Source organism: Dioscorea cayenensis, chromosome 6 (assembly GCF_009730915.1).
Source record: "Dioscorea cayenensis subsp. rotundata cultivar TDr96_F1 chromosome 6, TDr96_F1_v2_PseudoChromosome.rev07_lg8_w22 25.fasta, whole genome shotgun sequence".
NCBI classification, from domain to species: Eukaryota; Viridiplantae; Streptophyta; class Magnoliopsida; order Dioscoreales; family Dioscoreaceae; genus Dioscorea; species Dioscorea cayenensis.
The window spans coordinates 11,250,987-11,269,768 of NC_052476.1; the positions used below are offsets into that span (position 1 = coordinate 11,250,987).

General features: G+C 41.1%; 2 non-coding genes across 2 annotated transcripts; one reads left to right on the top strand and one right to left on the bottom strand.

Annotated features, from left to right (window-relative positions):
- Positions 1-3,131: 3,131 nt before the first annotated feature.
- On the top strand, positions 3,132-3,238 carry LOC120264033. The gene has a single exon (XR_005537215.1). It is a non-coding gene; the product is annotated as a small nucleolar RNA R71 (small nucleolar RNA).
- Positions 3,239-18,329: 15,091 nt separating this feature from the next.
- On the bottom strand, positions 18,330-18,436 carry LOC120264061. The gene has a single exon (XR_005537241.1). It is a non-coding gene; the product is annotated as a small nucleolar RNA R71 (small nucleolar RNA).
- Between the last annotated feature and the right edge of the window lie 346 nt (positions 18,437-18,782).

Sequence of the window (18,782 nt, forward strand, 5' to 3'; positions counted from 1 at the left end):
GATAACCCCTCAAGGGGATCCTCATCCATAGGCCGTTGCACCTCATTGATTTTCTTGCTTGCTTATTGCTTGTTCTCTCTAATTTGGTCATAATCTCGTTTTAGCTTTAATTACATTTAGTAGAGTAAAAATCCATCACTTGAGATCTTAGGCTAGATAATAGCTCGAGAAGGAGTAATAGGAGATCCTTAGCCCCGTGGAATACGATCCTCGCGTCTTCGTGTGAGGTATTACTTGGCGATCCGTACACTTGCGGGGAAGTAATCAACAACCCTATCTGCGCAAAAGAACACAAATACACATGCATTAGGCGCTTAAACCTAATAAAAGTAAAGCTCATTGTAAGGAAAGAACATTTTGCATTCTTAACACACTTATCATAATGCATCCGCACGGTTGTGTGGAAAATACCCACGCCCGTCCGCCCGACCCACAGGGGCAGCCGCCCACCCCTGTGGCTTTTCTGTCCAACCGAGCATAATCGCTAAGTGTTTCACATGCCCATGAGGAAATTCTGCATAGGCATGGACATTTACAGGCATAACTCACAGGGGCGGCTGCACACCCTTGTGTATTCTAGGGATGGAGAGAGCTCATCTGCAGAGATCCGCACGGGTGTGGGGAAAATTCCCATCCTCGTCCGTTTTTCACAGGGTCACCCACAGGGACAAGTCCACGCCCCTATGTGCTCTCGGGATAATTTGGCAAGTCTCTGCTGGAAAATGCACGGCCATGCGGAAGTTACCCACAGGCGTACAAAAATCGCAGGGTCGCTCACAGGGGTGAGTCCACGCCCTGTACCTTCTCTGGATGAGCTCGCAATACAACTCCACGGGCGTGTTGAAATTCCACACGCCCGTGCATTTTCTGTGGATGACTTAGAAAACTCTACAAGCTCTGCAGAAATTTCCTGACCATGTTTACACATTCAAAGCCTACCCTTTTATGCAAAATACACCAGCAGAAAACATTAAAAACAAGCTCAAGAGACTTAAACTTCGCAAAATCCTCGTAAAACACATGATGACATTAAAATCCAAAATACAATACACAACAAAAACATCTAAATATCAGGACACCAACACTCAACATGTTATTCGTGCAAAACCTAAACTAACAACTAAGAAAAAACAGTAAATACTTGGGTTGCCTCCAAAGAAGTGCTTGTTTTACGTCACTAAGCTTGACGTACCTCGTCCTTACCTCACGGGGGCTCATAGATGAATGTTGCCCTCTTACCCATAGCTTGAAAGCATGATGAGCAAAGTCTCTTGAAGGTAGAGAGAGAGTTATCGGGCTTGGGACCACCTAGCAATGGTTTATCCAACTTGTTTTTTTCACGCACATCTTCAATGGCCTTGGAGCATTTCCGGTGGCGTCTCCTCGCCATCTTCATCTTCAGAAGCACCTTCTTCAGGATCCCCAGAGTAGATGGTACTTCTTCCGTCAAGCCAAGCATCATTACTTTTTATTTTCCTCCTCTAGGTCGAACAAACCCTCGTAGGGGTACCGATTGAACATTTCCTACATATATTCATCAACAATCTCATCAGTAGTGTATAGAAAATACAAAAGATCATAGAAATTAAGAGAATGCTGCATGGCTTCAGCAAGGTGGTATGTGAGCTTGTCATCTCCAACTCTCAAAGTTAGCTCCCCACCATCCATGTCAATCAATGCCTTGGTAGTCCGCAAGAACGGCCTCCCAAGTATCAAGGGGACATCCGCATCCTCATCGACGTCTAGGACCACAAAATCTACAGGAAATATCTACTTGTCCTCCTTGACAAACACATCTTCGATGATAACCCTTAGATGTCTCACCGTTCGGTCCGCCAATTGCAAAGTCATCCGAGTAGGCCTAGGCTCGCCCAAGCTAAGCTTTTGAAAGAAGGTGTATCGCATGACATTGATACTGGCCCCTGAGTCCGCCATTGCCATTTCTTTACCTAAATTGCCAATGTTGTATAGAATGATGAAGCTTCCCTGGTCTTTTCTCTTGTTCGGCATGTTCTTTGGCAAAAGCACCGAGCAAGAAGCATCTAAGATCACTAAAGCACTCTCCTCTAACTTCCTCTTATTAGTCAACAAGTCCTTCAAGAATTTTGCATACTTAGGCATTTCAGATAATGCCTCAATGAAAGGAATGTTGATGTGGAGTTGCTTGAACAAATTCAGGAACTTCTTGTATTGTTCATCCGCTTGGTCATTCTTCAACCTAGAGGGATAGGGGATTCTTGGCTTAAAATGTGGGGGTACCACCTCCTTATCTTTGCGTGTTCCCTCTTCAACCTCTATGACCTCGGGTGCGTGTTCATGGGCTTCTCACTCGGAAACCTACCATCAACCTCACGACCACTTCTTAAAGTGATCGCCTTCGCATGCTCTCTAGGATTGGTCTCGGTATTTCTTGGCAAGCTTCCTTATGGTCTCTCCGATACAGACTTCATAATTTGTCCCACATGATTCTCAAGGTTGTGCAAAGAAGCGGTGTGGTTGCGAAGTGTAGCCTCAACTGGTTGAAACCTTGTAACCGATGATTGCACAAATCTAGTCAAGGCCTTCTCCAAATCAATCATTCCGGTCTCCAAACAGGAAACTCGGTTCTCCATGTTTGGGGCTTGTTGTTGTTGGAAACCTAGTGGCCCCATGGCCTTTTGTGGAACTTGGTTACTCCAAGAGAAATTGGGATGATTTTTCCAACCAGGATTGTAGGTGTTGCTATATGGATTTCCTTGATTGCTCATTGCATTACCCACAAAATCAACATTCTCAACCGAAGATGCATCACTAATGGAGATCGGGCAATCGAAGAGAGCATGTCCTCCACCACACCCGGTGCAAGTAGTCATGACCGCCACTCTATTCGAAGTTAGAACATCTAACTTCTTACTCAATGATTCCACTTAAGCCGCCAATAAAGTTACTACATCTATCTCATGAAGCCCGGCCACCTTCTTCTTCTCCCTAGCATTCCATTGGTAGCTATTTAACAATATTTTTTTTCAATTAGTTAACGGGCCTCAACGGGGGTGTTGCTACCTAAGGTACATCCTGTTGCCGCATCCAAGAGTTTCCTTGTGCTCATATTCAACCCATTGTAAAAGGTCTGAAAAATCATCCACTCTGGGAATCCGTGTTGCGGGCACTTTCTCAGGAGCTCCTTGAACCTTTTCCACGTCTCAAATAGAGACTCCAATTCTATCTGTACAAAGGATGAGATCTCATTCCTAAGCTTTGCAGATTTTCTGGGAGGGAAATAACGAGCAAGAAAAGCTTCTACCATCTCCTCCCATGTGGTAATTGATGCTCTAGGTAATGAGTGTAGCCACTGCTTCCCTCTCCCCTTTAAGGAAAATGGGAAAGTTCTCTATATGACTGTTTGGATCCTCATCAGCCAAACCATTGAACTGTGTGGATTGCTACAACATATGGATGAATGCCGACTTTAGCTCGAAGTTCTGAGTTGTACTCGGGGGATGCACAATACTCAATTGTGTCCCCAATACTGAAGGTCTGGCGTAATCGGATGATGTCCGCTGTTGCTCATTTTGCTCCGCCATATTATCCAATCCTTTAAGTTCCAAATCAGTTACATTAGACTATTCTTGCAAAGGTTCTTTCCCTTTTCTTCTAAGTGTACGTTCGAGCTTGTGATTTCCTTCAATCAATATTTAGGGGTTCCCTCGGGTCATGAACCTGGAGCTGCACAAAAAGACAGAAAACAAATCAGAATGATGATATAAAAGAAAATGTGAAATAGAATGAATAAACGAATAGCTAAGAAAACAAAGTGCAAAGTATCTCTAAATGCCTACTACCTACCAACGGCGCCAAAAACTTGACAACGCCTTTTGTGTATATCCCGCAAGTGCACGGTTTTGTCGAAGTAATAAAATCCGAGGTGAGTGGGTATCATATCCACAGGGAGTAGGGAGTAAAAATACTTAAATTGTTTCTTAACTAATTGAAATATAAATAGTGATTTGTGTGACAAGATGTATTGCAAACAAAAGTAAAAGAGGCATGAGAGAGAGCACAAGTAAAGGAGAGTTAAGGCAATCGATATAAATGGGGTACTCGGATATTGATCCGCCTAAGACAATCGATTCAAGTGCAAAAACCCTCTATTATGCTTCCTAACTAATGCATTAATGAGTCGTGGAGATCTTTTAATACATGGTCCCAAATCTAAGGCCAACCATGCTTAACCCTATATATGTCCTGGAGGAGAAAGTTGAACAATCTCTCAAACTCGCACTCGTATAGAATTGCAATGAGTTCTAGGGATTCCAAGTGATAAATCCTCTTCCTATATGTAGGCCTAACCCTTTGGTCCAGGCGGAAGGTTCCTAGCCACAATTAAGCGCTAGATGCTAAAATCACTTCAACGCTTTACTCCATTACACTCGCAACTAAGCCCCAGCGGAAGGTTATCCCTTATCCCATTCACTCTACTATGATTGCAAAGAACTTGAGGAATTGGAGCTAGAATAAATCACACTGGAGGAGAAAGAGGGCGCTCCATTACCTCTCGACTCACCCTCTCAACCCTCTCCAATCTAGCTTTGTCTAATTCTCGTGGTGTGTCACTCACTCACAAGGGTTACCAACAAGAACTCTCAACCATAGTGTCACTCTAAAGGAGTATTCATATAATCAATGGATTCAACATTAGAACTTAATAAAAACATCAATTAATGAAAGCATAATAACAAGGTTCAAATAAACGAATACATCCTAGGCTTCACAATCCAAGTACCCACTATGGGGTTTAGCTCTCTATGGAGCTAATTACAATCAATGACATCGAATGTAAAAGCAATAAATCCATAGAAAACCATCGATAGTCGTGACGATGGTCTTATAGAAAGTCCTCTACTCGTCCAAAGGTCCCGTTGTCCGGCCTAGGATACACCTCGCCAGATCGGTGCCGACGAAAGCTCTCCCACTAATCTTCTTCCAAACGGAGCGCGATGTCAAAGTTGTAGAACCTCTCCCAATCCCTAGCTAATACCTCTCAAAATCCGAGCCGCAACCATCTCTCAAGTTGGGGAAGAGATGGAGAAAAGAATGCTGAAATCAAGGCTAAAATCAGCTTTTAAAGGGCTGGAATCGGAAACCACAGCCGGTATTGTTCACAGGCCTGTATTAATTTACTGTAACAGGCACTATAGCAAATCCATGTATTATTTTACTGTAGCAGATACTGTTCACAGTCGGCCAAAAATCAGAATTCCAAAGAATTCGCATGGGCGTGTGGACATTTCACACGCCCGTGTGGAAATTCCATAGGGGCGAGCGGAACATCCACCGACCCGTGTGGATCCCCGATTCCAGCCTATTTAAAGCTATTTTTCAACCTGATTTTACCAATTTTTTCTCCATCTTTTCCCCAACTTTCAAGAGTGTGGCGACTAGGGTTTTGAGATGTATTGGCAAGGGCTTTGGAGAGGTTCTACGACTTCGACATTGCACTTCACTTGGAAGAAGGTTATTGGGGGAGCTTTCGTCGACACTGATCCAACGAGGTGTGCCCTAAGGCGGATAAGAGAACCTTTCGAGGAGACGAGGCCACTCCACAAGACTATCGAAATGATTACCGAGGGGGGTTTTCTATGGATTACTTGTTTTTACATTCGATTTCATTGTTGATTATAACTAGCTCCATGGAGAGCTAAACCCCTTAGTGGGTATTTGGATTTGTGAACCCTAGGATGTATTTGTTTCATTAAACCTTTTATTATGCTTTTCTTAATTGATGTTTTAATTGAGTTCCAATCTTGAATGTTTGATTGATTGAATGCTCCTTTAGAGGGACACTAGGGTTGAGAATTTACCTTGGTAATCCTTTTGAGTGAGTAACACACTACGAGAGTTAAACAAAGATAGATTGGAGAGGGTTGAGCAGGTGAGTTCAGAGGTAGTGGAGCGTCCCCTTTCCCCTTCGACGTGATTTATCCTACCTCTATTTCCTTGAGTTCTTTGCGGTTATAATACAGTGAACGAGGTAAGGGATGACGTTATGCTGGGGCTTAGTTGTAAGGGCAACGGAGTGAAGCGTTGAAGTGATTTTAGCACCTAGGGCTTAATTGTGACTATGGACCTCTCACCTAGACCAAAGGGTTAGGTCTACATCTAGGAAGTGGGTTTATCACTTCGAATCCCTAGAACTCCATGCAATTCTATACAATTGCAAGGTGTTGAGATTGTTCAATTTCTCCACCGGGACATCGTATAGAGTTAGTCACAGTAGAACTTCGATTTGGCACAGTATATTGAAGGATTCCCATGACTCATTAATACATTAATTACGAAGCAGAATAGAGGGTTTTGCACTTGAACCGATCGTCCTAGGCGGAACAATATCCGAGTATCCCATTTATATCGATTGCCTTACCTCCCCTTTACTTGTGCTTCTCTTTCTTGTTTCTTTTATTCTTGTTTGCATTACATTTTGTTAACAAAACCATTATTCATCTTTCACTTGGTTAAGAAACAATTTTAGTATTTTTTATTCCCTACTCCCTGTGGATACGATACCTACTCACCTAGAATTTTATTCCCTACTCCCTGTGGTTAACAAACCCGTGCACTTGCGGGATATACGCAAGGGGCGTTGTCAAGTTTTTGGCACCGTTGCCAGGGAATAGGCATTTTAGAAGCACTTTGCACTTTGATATTTTAGCTATTTATCATTCATTCTATTTCACACTTTCTTATTTTTCCATCATTCTCATTTGTTTTCTTTTGTCATGTCTTACTTTTTCTTGCAAGGAGTTTAAATGATGATTGATCCGCTCATTGCTCTGTATTCTCGAGTTGAAGGTCTAAGTAAAAAGTTGATAGAATTATTGCTTCACAACAACAGAGCATTCCTTATTGCAACACAAACCATCCAATTGAAAAGGGCTACCCAAACTTCTTGTGGAATAGTGATGGACAATATTAGGAAGCATCTCAAGAGTAATGTCAAAAGGGTGAGATACTCGGAGAGGATGCACTTCAGTTGCAAAGAGTATTAGCTAACTTTATTAAAGCATTAAATGTTTGCGTCCAAAATATGGAGACCACACTAAGATGTGATGAAGCCTCCTATAAAAACCTTGAGTATCAATTAGGAGGGATACTTGACACACTCTCCGAGTAACAACAAGCATTTTAGCAAGCAATTCAATTTCCTTATAGAGATGATGTGGTAGTGATCGGCAATGAAGAAGTTGGGCGGAATGAGTATGATGTTGTCGAGATTGAGGGGATGCAAGAAGTACCTTTCATTCAATGGGAGGATTGTTTGAATGGACAGTATGTTTGTGAGCAAGAAATAATACAAGGAAGGTTGGCGAAGACAGATTGCTTTCAAGTTGAAATGGAAGAAGAAGTAAATCCTAAGATAATGGAACGAGCACACCTCTTTGGGATTGATCAACTCATAAATTCCAAGAAAGAGATTTTGGGTTTGGAAGAAGATGTGGGTAGGAGATTGAAGCCATCCAATGACCCACCTATGCTGATGCTTAATGAGTCATGGAAATCATAAAATACATGGTGCAAAACCTAAGGTCAACCATGACTAACTCTATACTATGCCCTGGCGAAGAAATCACTAAATCTTAACACCTCACACTGTGTATAGTTGGAAGAAGCTCTAGGCATTCTACGTGATAAAACTTATTTCCCTAATATAGGTCTAACCCTTTGGTCCAGGTGAAAGACCTCTATTCACAATTAATCCCCATCACTAAGGATTACTTCAATGCTTCACTCTGTTGCTCACGCAACTAAGCCCCAGCGGAGTTCCTTTACTAGCACTTCACTCTATTGTGACCTCAAATAACCCTTGGAACACGGAGGTAGGATAAATGACACCGAAGGGAAAAGGGACATTCCGCTACGAGTCGACTCAGCCTCTCGACCCTTTCCAGATCTTGCTTTGTCTAACCCTCATTGTGTGTCACTCACTCACAAGGATTACCAAATTATACTCTCAACCCTAGTGTCACTCTAAGTGAGAAATCATTCAACAAGCATTCAAGATTGGAACTCAATTTAAGACATCAATTAAAGAAACATAATAAAAGGTCAATGAATTAATAACATCCTAGGGTTTATAAGTCCAAGTACCCTCTAGGGATTTAGCTCTCCATGGAGTAAGATACAATTAATAATAAAATCAAAAGTAAAAACATGCAATCCATAAGTAAAACACCCTCGGTATTCATGTAGATGGTCTTATGGAGTAGCCTCGTCCTCTTCAAAGGTTCCTTTGTCAAGCCTAGGACACACCTCGCAGTATCTGTGCCAACGAAAGCTCCCCTAATGACTCTCTTCCAAAGGAATGCATTGTCGGAGCCCGTAGAACCACTCTAAAAACCTTGCCAAAGCTCTTCTAAACCCTAGCCGCATGCCTCTCCAAATTGTGGGAAAAGATAGGGAAAAGATGGAAAGAAGGATTCTAAAATCAAGCCAAATAGTGGCTTTATATAGGGATGGAATCTGGAATCCACACAAGCGCGTAGAATTTCCACACACTCGTGTGAATCTACAAAACTTGGTTTTTCAGCGGCCTATGAACATTAACTGCTATAGTAAATTGCTACTGTGATTTGCTACATTAACCTGCTACAATACTCCACCAAAAACACTCCTGAATCCACACTTTTTATTGAGGCAACATAAACGAGCACACATCTATGCCGTAGATCTTGTCGCATCTTCAATAAGGAATAACATTAACGAAGATCTTGTTGCCATTGGACAAGTCGGAATACGCAAATATGACTGCCTTTGTGCCCCTCCAAACCATGTAATTGCTTGAGTGCATGGAGATTGGCACATATTCACGTATCTTCAAGCACAACTTGTGTCTTCATGTTTGTTCACTATAAGATTCCATCAACTAAGTGCAATCGCAATCTACTTTGGATTCCTTCTTCTATATTTGGCTCCACAATCCTACATGCACACAAGTAACACAAATACACATATATTACTGCTAAAATATGATAAAATCAATGCTCATCGTAAGAAAAGAATACTTCATATTACTAATACACAAGCACTTATCAAATCCCCCCACACTTAAGCTTTTGCTTGACATCAAGCAAAAATAAATCATCAAAGCATAGAAGAAGGAAATAATTGATAGTGCATGGCCTTCGGTTCATGAAAAGCATGCAAGGGAAGCATTCCACTAATAAGGAAATTTCAGCACTAAATAAAAATCATTGCTCTAGCTAAAAACTCGAATAAAAAAGGACAACAAGCAGAAATCATGTAAGTGTGTGTAAACTCACTTAAGTCAACCCAATTTATACTCCTCAAGTTTCTTAGTAAGAGACTTATTTATATACAAAAACAAAACAAAACAAGACAAAGAGATGGTAGTAACTTCACACATCCTCTAAGGTTGTCCTTTCCTAAGAGGCCACTAAGGTGGCTTTCACACTTTCAAGGTGGTAGCTCTTTCTACCGGGGCGGTTCAACTTAGTTGCAATGATTATATTCTTGAGTTTAGGAGAATGTTTAACATTGAATGTTCTCATGCTCTAGTTTTTACTTGAATTTCTAGGATGTTTTGCCAAAATGACACTTGTTGCACTACTCGCTCTTTAAACTCTTCTGGAAACTCAAGTTTAATGTTAAAGGGACTAGTTAGTGTCACTTCTTTTGTTAATTTTGTTTGTGCATTAGGGGATGGATAGAGCGACCACCTATATTATATGTAGCTACTCTCATAAGTTGCATACTAGTTATGCCATAATGAGAGAAAGAGCTATCTTATGGGATGAGTGAAAGCTGCCACCCCGGTAGAAAGATCTACCATCTTGAAAGTGCGAAAGTCACCTTTGTGGCCGCTTGGGAAATAGCTACCTTAGAGGATGTGTGAAGCTATTACCATCTTTTTATTTTGTTATGTTTTGTAGATAAATAAGTCCCTTATACTGAGGACTTTGAGGAGTATACTTTAGGTTGAATTGAGTGAGTTTACACACACTTACACTGTTTCATATTTGTTGTCCTTTTTTATTAATGTTTTTGGCTAGAGCATTGATCTTTTTTTTTTCATATTTAGTGTTGAATTTTCTCTTACTTGCAGAATGCTCTCCTTGCATGTTTTGGTGAACCTAAGGCCAAGTACTTTCATTATTTCCTTGTTCTATGTTTCAATATGCATTCCTTTGCTTGAGGACAAGCAAAAGCTTAAGTGTGGGGAGTTTGATAAGTGCTAGTGTGATAATAATGCGAAGTTTTCTTTCATTATGATGAGCATTACTTTTATCAGGTTATAGCGCTAATAATTGTGCATTCGTGTTTCTTTTATGCATGTTGGGTTGTGAAGCTAAAAGTAGATCGTGAGCAAGTAATTGGTGGAATCTTTGAGAGAACAAACGCAAAGACACAAGTGGGGTCTTATGATGCTTGAATGTGTGCCAACTCTATGTACTCAAACTATTACAATGAGGCGGAGGGGCACAAAGCCAGTTACATACACATATCCCGACTTGTGCATTGATAGCAAAATCTTCACCAATGAAGCCTTTGATTGAAGAAAAGTTGTGATCTACGGCATAAACGTTTGCCCTTTTATGTTACTTCCATGAAAAGTTTGAAATTGGCAGTATTTTGGCAAAATACTATAGCAGGGTACTGTAGCATATCAATGTAACAAAGCACTGTAGCTCTTCCTATTCACAGCTGGCCAGAAAACAGAATTCCTCAGAGGATCCACACGGGCATGTGGAAATTCCCCACGCCCATGTGGAAATTCCACAAGCCCGTGGGAAGAATCCACAAGGGCGTGTGAATTCATGATTCCAGCCCAATTTACGCCGTGACTCAGCCCGATTTTAGGGATCTTTTTCCACTCTTCTCTTCCACTTTTCTCCATCGGTTGGGAAGCCGTCGGCTAGGGTTTGGAGAGGCTTTTTGCTAGTCTTTGGAGTGGTTTGAGGGATTTGACACCTTGATTCGCTTGGAAGAAGGTTATTGGTGGAGCTTTTGTCAACGTAGATCCGGCAAGGTGTACCCAGGCTGGACAAGGGGAACTTTGGAGAAGACTTGGCTACTCCACAAGACCATCAACATGACTACCGAGGGGATTTTCTTATGGAACACTTGTTTTTACTTTCGATTTCATTGTTGATTGTATTGTGCTCCATGGAGAGCTAAACCCCCTATTGGGTCTTGGATTTTGTAAACCCTAGGATGTTATTATTTCATTGATCTTTTTTTATGCTTTCATTAATTAATGTTTCAATTGAGTTCCAATCTTTTATTATGCTTTCTTTAATTGATGTTTCATTGATCTTTTATTATGTTTTTCTTGTCAAAGCCCCTCTAAACCCTAGCCGCAAGCCTATCCAAAGTTGGGGAAAAGATGGAGAAAAGATGGAAAGAAGGATTTTGAAATCAGGCTGAATCACAGCTTTATATAGGCCTGGAATCAAGAATCCACACGGGCATGTGGAATTTCCATACGCCCATGTGAATCTGCAGAATTCGGTTTTTTAGCGGCCTATGAATAGTAACTACTACAATAAATTGCTATAGTGATTTTTTGTAGTAACCTGCTATAGTACTCCACTAAAAACAGTCCCGAATCCACACTTTTCATCGAGGCAACATAAATAGGCACACATCTATACTATAGATCACGTCGCTTCTTCAATTAGGGATAACATTGACGAAGATCTTGCTAGCATTAGTTAAGTCAGAATACGCAAATATGACTACCTTTGTGCCCCTCTAAACCATGTAATTGCTTGAGCACATGGAGGTTGGCACACATTCACATATCTTCGAGCACAACTTGTGCCTTCACATTTGTTCACTCCAAGATTCCATCAACAAAGTGCAATCACAATCTACTTTGGCTTCCTTCCTCTATATTTGGCTCCATAACCCTACATGCATGCAAGTAACACAAATACACATATATTAGCGCTTAAATCTGATAAAAGTAATGCTCATCACAAGAAAAAGAATAGGTCGTATTACTAATACACAAGCACTTATCAAATCTCATCGGTTTTTATTTTGTTTTTATCAAATTTCATTATATCTTCTATCTTCTTCCACCATTCTCTTTTGTTTTATTTCGTCTTATATTACTTTTGTTGCATGAAACTTTGATAATTGCTTGTGTGATAAGAATGCGAAGTGTTCTTTCCTTATGATGAGCATTACTTTTATTGGGTTTTAACACAAATATGTGTGTATTTATATTACTTTCATGCATATAGGGTTATGAAGCCAAATCTTAAAGAAAGAAGCCAATGTAGATCGTGAGTGCACCATTTGGTGGAAATCTTGAGAAGGTTCAAACATGAAGACATAAGTCGGGTTCAAGATGCTAGAATGTGTGCCAACCTCCTTGTATTCAAGCTAGCACAATGATTTGGAGGGCACAAAGGCAGTCACATTCTAAGTATTTTAGCTTGTGCATGTGTAACAAGATCTCTACCAACGCAGCCGTTCATTGAAGAAGCAAAGCGATCTATGACGTAAACGTGTGTCTGTTTACATTACCTTGATGAAAGTATGGTTTCGGAAGTGTTTCGGACAGGTACTATAGTAGGGCACTATAGGAACAATGTAGCAAAATACTATAGAAAGATACTATTCATAGCCGGCCGAAGAAGGAGTTGTCCAGATAAGCAACACGAGCATGTGGAAATTCGACACGCCCATGAGCTAATTACACACGGGCCATGTGAAATATTCACAAGGGCATGTGGATTCCCGATTCCAGCCCTTTAAAAGCCAATTTCAGCCCCGATTTTAGCATTCTTTTCTCCATTTTTTCCCCAACTTGAGAGAGGGCTGCGGCTAGGGTTTTGAGAGGTATTGTCTAGGGATTGGGAGGGGTTCTATAGCTTCGAGATCGCTCTCCGTTTGGAAGAAGGTTAGTGGGAGAGCTTTCGTCGGCACCGATCCGACGAGGTGTATCCTAGGCCGGACAAAGGGACCTTTGGACGAGTAGAGGACTCTCCACAAGACCATCATCATGACTATCGAGGGGTTTTCTATGGATTCATTGCTTTTACATTCAAATTTCATTGATTGTAATTAGCTCCATCGAGAGCTAAACCCCTAGTGGGTACTTGGATTGTGAACCCTAGGATGTATTCGTTTTATTGAACCTTGTTATTATGCTTTCATTAATTGATATTTTTATTGAGTTACAATCTTAAATGCATTGATTGTATGAATACTCCCTTAGAGTGAAACTAGGATTGAGAGTTCTTGTTGGTAACCCTTGTGAGTGAGTAACACACCATGAGAGTTAGACAAAGCTAGATTGGAAAGAGTTGAGAGCGTGAGTCGGGAGGTAGCGGAGCGTCCCTTTTCCTCTCAGGTGTGATTTATTCTACCTCAAATTCCTTGATTTCTTTGCGGTCATAGTAGAGTGAATGGGCTAAGGGATGACCTTCCGCATGGGGCTTAGTTGTGAGTATAATGGAGTGAAGCGTTGAAGTGATTTTAGCATCTAGGGCTTAATTGTGGCTAGGGACCTTTCGCCTGGACCAAAATGTTAGGTCTACATATAGGAAGAGGATTTATCACTTGGGATCCCTAGAACTTATTGCAATTCTATACGAGTGCCAGGTTGAAAGATTGTTCAATTTCTCCTCCGGGACATGTATAGGGTTAGGCATGGTTGATCTTAAATTTGGGACCATGTATTAAAGGATCTCCACGACTTATTAATGCATTAGTTAGGAAGCATAATAGAGGGTTTTGCATTTGAAATGATTGTCCTAGGTGGATCAATATCAGAGCACCCCATTTATATTGATTGCCTTACCTTTTCTTTACTTGTGCTCTCTCTCTCTTGTCTCTTTTACTTTTGTTTGCATTACATCTTACCACAAATCACTATTCATATTTCACTTAGTTAAGAAACAAGTTAAGTTTTTTTACTCCCAATTCCCTGTCAATACGATACCCACTCACCTGGGATTTTATTACTTGGACAAACCTGTGCACCTGCGGGACATACGCAAGAGGCGTTGTCAAACTTGAATGATGATTGATTCAGTTATAGATTTATGTTTAGCAGGTTGATGCTGTCACTAGAAAAATTGATCGACTTGTTAGTGTTTATCAACAATACAATCCATGTTGCAGAACATATCATCGAAATCAAATGAGCTACCCAAATCTCTTATATAATATTGATGGACAACACTGGGAAGCACCTCAAGGAAAATTTCAAATAGATGAGAAGCTTGAAGAGGATGTACTTTGGTTTGAAAGAGTATTACCGAGATTTACTGAAGCAATAGATGCCTCTTTCCAAAATATTAAGGCCACATTAAGTTGTCACGAGATTTTCCATCAAAAACCATGAGCGTTAATGATAAGTGCTTGTGTAATAAGAATGTGAAGTATTCTTTCTGATAAGTGCTTGTGTGATATTAATGCGAAGCATTCTTTCCTTATGTTGAGCATTACTCTTCTCGGGTTTTTACACTAATATGTGTGTTTTTATGTTACTTTCATGCAGGTAGGGTTGTGAGGCCGATTATGAAGGAAAGAAGCCAATGTAGATCATAATGCACCGATTTTGGGGAAAATTTTGCTAAAGTTCAAACGCGAAGACATAGGTCGGGTGTGAGATGCTAGAGTGTGTGCCAACCTCCTCATATTCGTGTTGGCACATCTATTTGGAGGGGCACAAGGGCAGTCACACTCGAGCATTCTGACTTATGCACATAGAACAAGAGCTCCACCAACTTGACTATCATTGAAGAAGCAAGTGATCCACGACTTGAACGTGTGCCCGTTTGCGTTACCCCGATGAAAGCATGGATTCAGAAAGCTATTCAGGCTGAGAAAACAGGAATTCAGAGAACCCACATGGGCATGTGGAAATTATCCAGGCCCATGTGGAAATTCCACATGGGCATGTGAAAGATCCATAGGCCTGTATGGTCGCCCGATTCCAGCCCTATTTAAAGCCGATTCAGCCCCGATTTCAGCATTCTTTTCTCCATCTTTTATCCAACTTGAGAGAGGACTTCGTCTAGGGTTTTGAGGGGTATTGGCTAGGTTTTTGGAGAGGTTATATGGCTCTGACATTGTCATTCCTTAGGAAGAAGGTTGGTAGGGGAGCTTCCATCGAGGCGTATCCTATACCGGACGAGGGAATCCTTAGACGACGAGTAGAGGACTTTCCACAAGACCATCGACATGACTATCAAGGGGGTTTCTCTATGGGTTCATTGCTTTTACATTCTATTTCTTTGATTGTACTTAGCTTCATGGAGAGCTAAACCCCTAGTGTGTACTTGTCTAAGGGATGACCATCCGCTGGGGCTTAGCTACACGTGCAACGGAGTGAAGCGTTGAGGCAATCTTAGTATCTAGGGCTTAATCGTGATTAGGGACCTTCCGCCTGGACCAAAGGGTTAGGTCTATAATTAGGAAGAGATTTATCACTTGGAATCCCTAGAGCTCTTTGCAACTCTATTTGAGTGCGAGGTTGAGAGGTTATCTAATCTCTCCTCCAGGACATGTATAGATTTAGGCATAGTTGACCTTAGATTTGGGACTATGTATTTATGGATTTCCATGACTCACCATTGCATTGATTAGGAAGCATAATAGAGGGTTCTTGCACTTGAAACAACTATCCTAGGTGGAGCATTATCCGAGTACCTCATCTTTATCGATTGTCTTACCTCCTCCTTTACTCGTGCTCTTTTACTTGTTGCTTTTACTTTTGACAATTGAATCATTGTCACACTTATCACTATTGATCTTTCACATAGCTAAGAAGCAGATTAAGTGTTTTTATTCCCTACTCCCTGTGAATTCGATACCCGCTCATCCGGGCTTATTACTTTGACAAACCCGTGCACTTGCTGGATATACGCAAGGGGACCTTGTCTCTTTCCTTATGATGAGTATTACTTTTAGCAGGTTTAAGCGCTAATATATGTGTATTTGTGTTCTTTTGTGCATGTAGGGTTATGAAGCTAAGTATTGAGAAAAGAAGCCAAAAGTAGATCGTAAATGCATTATTTGGTGCAATCTCAAGTGGGACTCCAGGATACGTGAATGTGTGCCAACCTCCATGAATTCAAGTTATTACAATAAGTTGGAGGGACACAAAGGCAGTCACATTTGCGTATCTGGACTTGTGAATTGATAACAAGATCTTCGCCAATGAAGCCTTTGATTAAAGAAGAGTTGCGATCTACGGCATAAATGTGTGCCTGTTTATGTTGTCTTGATGAAAAATGTGGAATTGGGATTGTTTTAACCGAGTATTGTAGCAGATTGCTGTAGTAAAAACACTGTAGCAAGTACTATAGTAGTTAATGTTCACAGCCGGCCGAAAACATGATTTCCATAGAATCCACATGGGCATGTGGAAATTCCACAGGCCCGTGTGGCAGATCCACAGGGGCATGTGGATACCCGATTCCAGCCCTATTAAAGGCGTGATTCAGCCCAATTTTTGGGGATCTTTTTCCCCTCTTCTCTTTCACTTTTCTCCATCATTTGGGAAGCTGTCGGCTAGGGTTTGGAGAGGCTTTTGGCAAGTCTTTGGAGTGGTTTCAGGGATTTGACACCGTGATTCGCTCGGTAGAAGATTATTGGGGGAGCTTTCGTCAACATAGATCCGGTGAGGTGTGCCTTAGGTCGGACAAGGGGACCCTTGGAGAAGACTTGGCTATTGCACAAGATCATCGATATCACTACCGAAGGGGTTTTCTTATGGAACACTTGTTTATACTTTCAATTTCATTGTTGATTGTATTGTGCTCCATTGTGAGCTAAACCCCCTAGTAGGTACTTGGATTTTGTAAACCTTAGGATGTTATTGTTTCATTAATCTTTTATTATGCTTTCCTTAATTGATGTTTCAATTTAATTCCAATTTTGAGTGCTTGTGGAATGATTTCTCCCCTAGAGTGACACTAGGGTTGAGAGCCCATCTTGGTACCATTGTAGATGAGTGACACACTACGAGGGTTAGACATTGCTTGATTGGAGAGGGTTGAGATGGTGAGTCAAGAGATAGCGGTGCGTCCCCTTTCCTCTCCGGTGTGATTTATCATACCTCCATTTCGTTGAGTTCTTTGCGCTCTAAAGGATGAAGCGTTGCAGGGACTCTAGTGTCTGGGGCATAGATGTGACTAGGGGCCTTTCGCCTGGACCAAAAGGTTAGGTCTATACATAGGAAGAGGGTTTATCACTTGGATTCCCTAGAACTCCATGCAACTTTACACAGTGTGAGGTGTTGAGATTGAGCGATTTCTATGCCGGGACATAGTGTAGAGTTAGTCACGGTTGACCTTAGATTTGGGACCATGTGCTTAATGATTTCCACGACTCATTGAGCATTGATTAGGAAGTATAATAGTTGATCTTGCAATTGAAACATTAATCCTAGGGGGAGCACTTCCCAAGTATCCCATTCTATCGATTGCCTTACCTCTCACTTACTTTTGTTTCTCATTCTTGTTTATTTTTATCTTTGTTTTCATTACATTTTATCAACACTATCATTATTCACTTTCATGTGATTTAGTAGCAATTTAAGCATTTTTACTTTCTACTCCTTGTGGATATGATACCCCACTCACCTGGGATTTATTACTCAATAAACCCGTGCACTTGTATGTCACACATAAGGGGTGTTGTCAAGTTTTTGGTGTCGTTGCCGGGTAATAGGCGTTTAGAGATATTTTGCACTTTGCTATCTTCACTATTTATTCATTCTCTTTCATATCTTCTTAACCTATCATCGTTCTAATTTTGTTTTCTTTCTTTTGGTACAGCTAAAGGTTATGACTCTAGGGAACCCTTCGATACTAATTGAAGATGATCTTAAACTTGAACATACACTCAGAAAAAATGGAAAGAACCTGTGTAAGAACCACCGAATCTAGCTGAAGTGGAAATTGAAGGATCTGACAACTTGGCAGAACAGAATGAATAATAGAGAACACTCTCTGATTACGCTAGACCATTAGTAATGGGGACACAAATCTAGCATTGTGCAACCCCTGATTACCGCTCTGAACTTTGAGCTGAAGCCAGTATTCATCCAGATGATATAATAGTCAGCGCAGTTCAATGGTTTGACCGGTGAGGATCCAAACAATCACATTGAGAACTTCTTGGAAGTTTGTGATATGCAGAAGATCAACGGTGTTACGGATGATGCTATTAGATTGAGGGCTTTTCCATTCTCTCTTAAAGGAAGAGCTAAGAAGTGGTTACATTCTTTACCACGAGCATCCATCACAACATGGAATGAAATGGTCAAAGCTTTTCTTGTAAGGTACTTTCATCCGGGGAAATCGATAAAGCTTCATAATAAGATATCGTCGTTTGTTCAGATGGAGCTCGAGTCCTTGTTTGAGACATGGGAGCGATTCAAGGATCTTTTGCAGAAGTTCCCACAGCATGGATTCCCCAAATGGATGATTATTCATACCTTTTACAACGGGTTGAATCCAAGTATAAGACAGCTTCAAGATGCCGCTGTAGGAGTTATAATGCGGAATAAGACCCCCGATGAAGCCTGACAAATTAGTACAAGAAATGGCCATGAATAGCTACCAACATAATGCAAGGGAAAGAAAGAAAGTCGCCAAACTCCATGAGATCAATGCTGTTACATCATTGGCGGCCCAAGTGGACGCATTGAGTAAGAAGTTAGACACTCTAACTTCTCCTAGATTGGCGACCGTAATGAATTGTGATAGATGCGGGGAAGGACATGCCCCATCAAATTGCCCAATAGCTGTTGGTGGTAC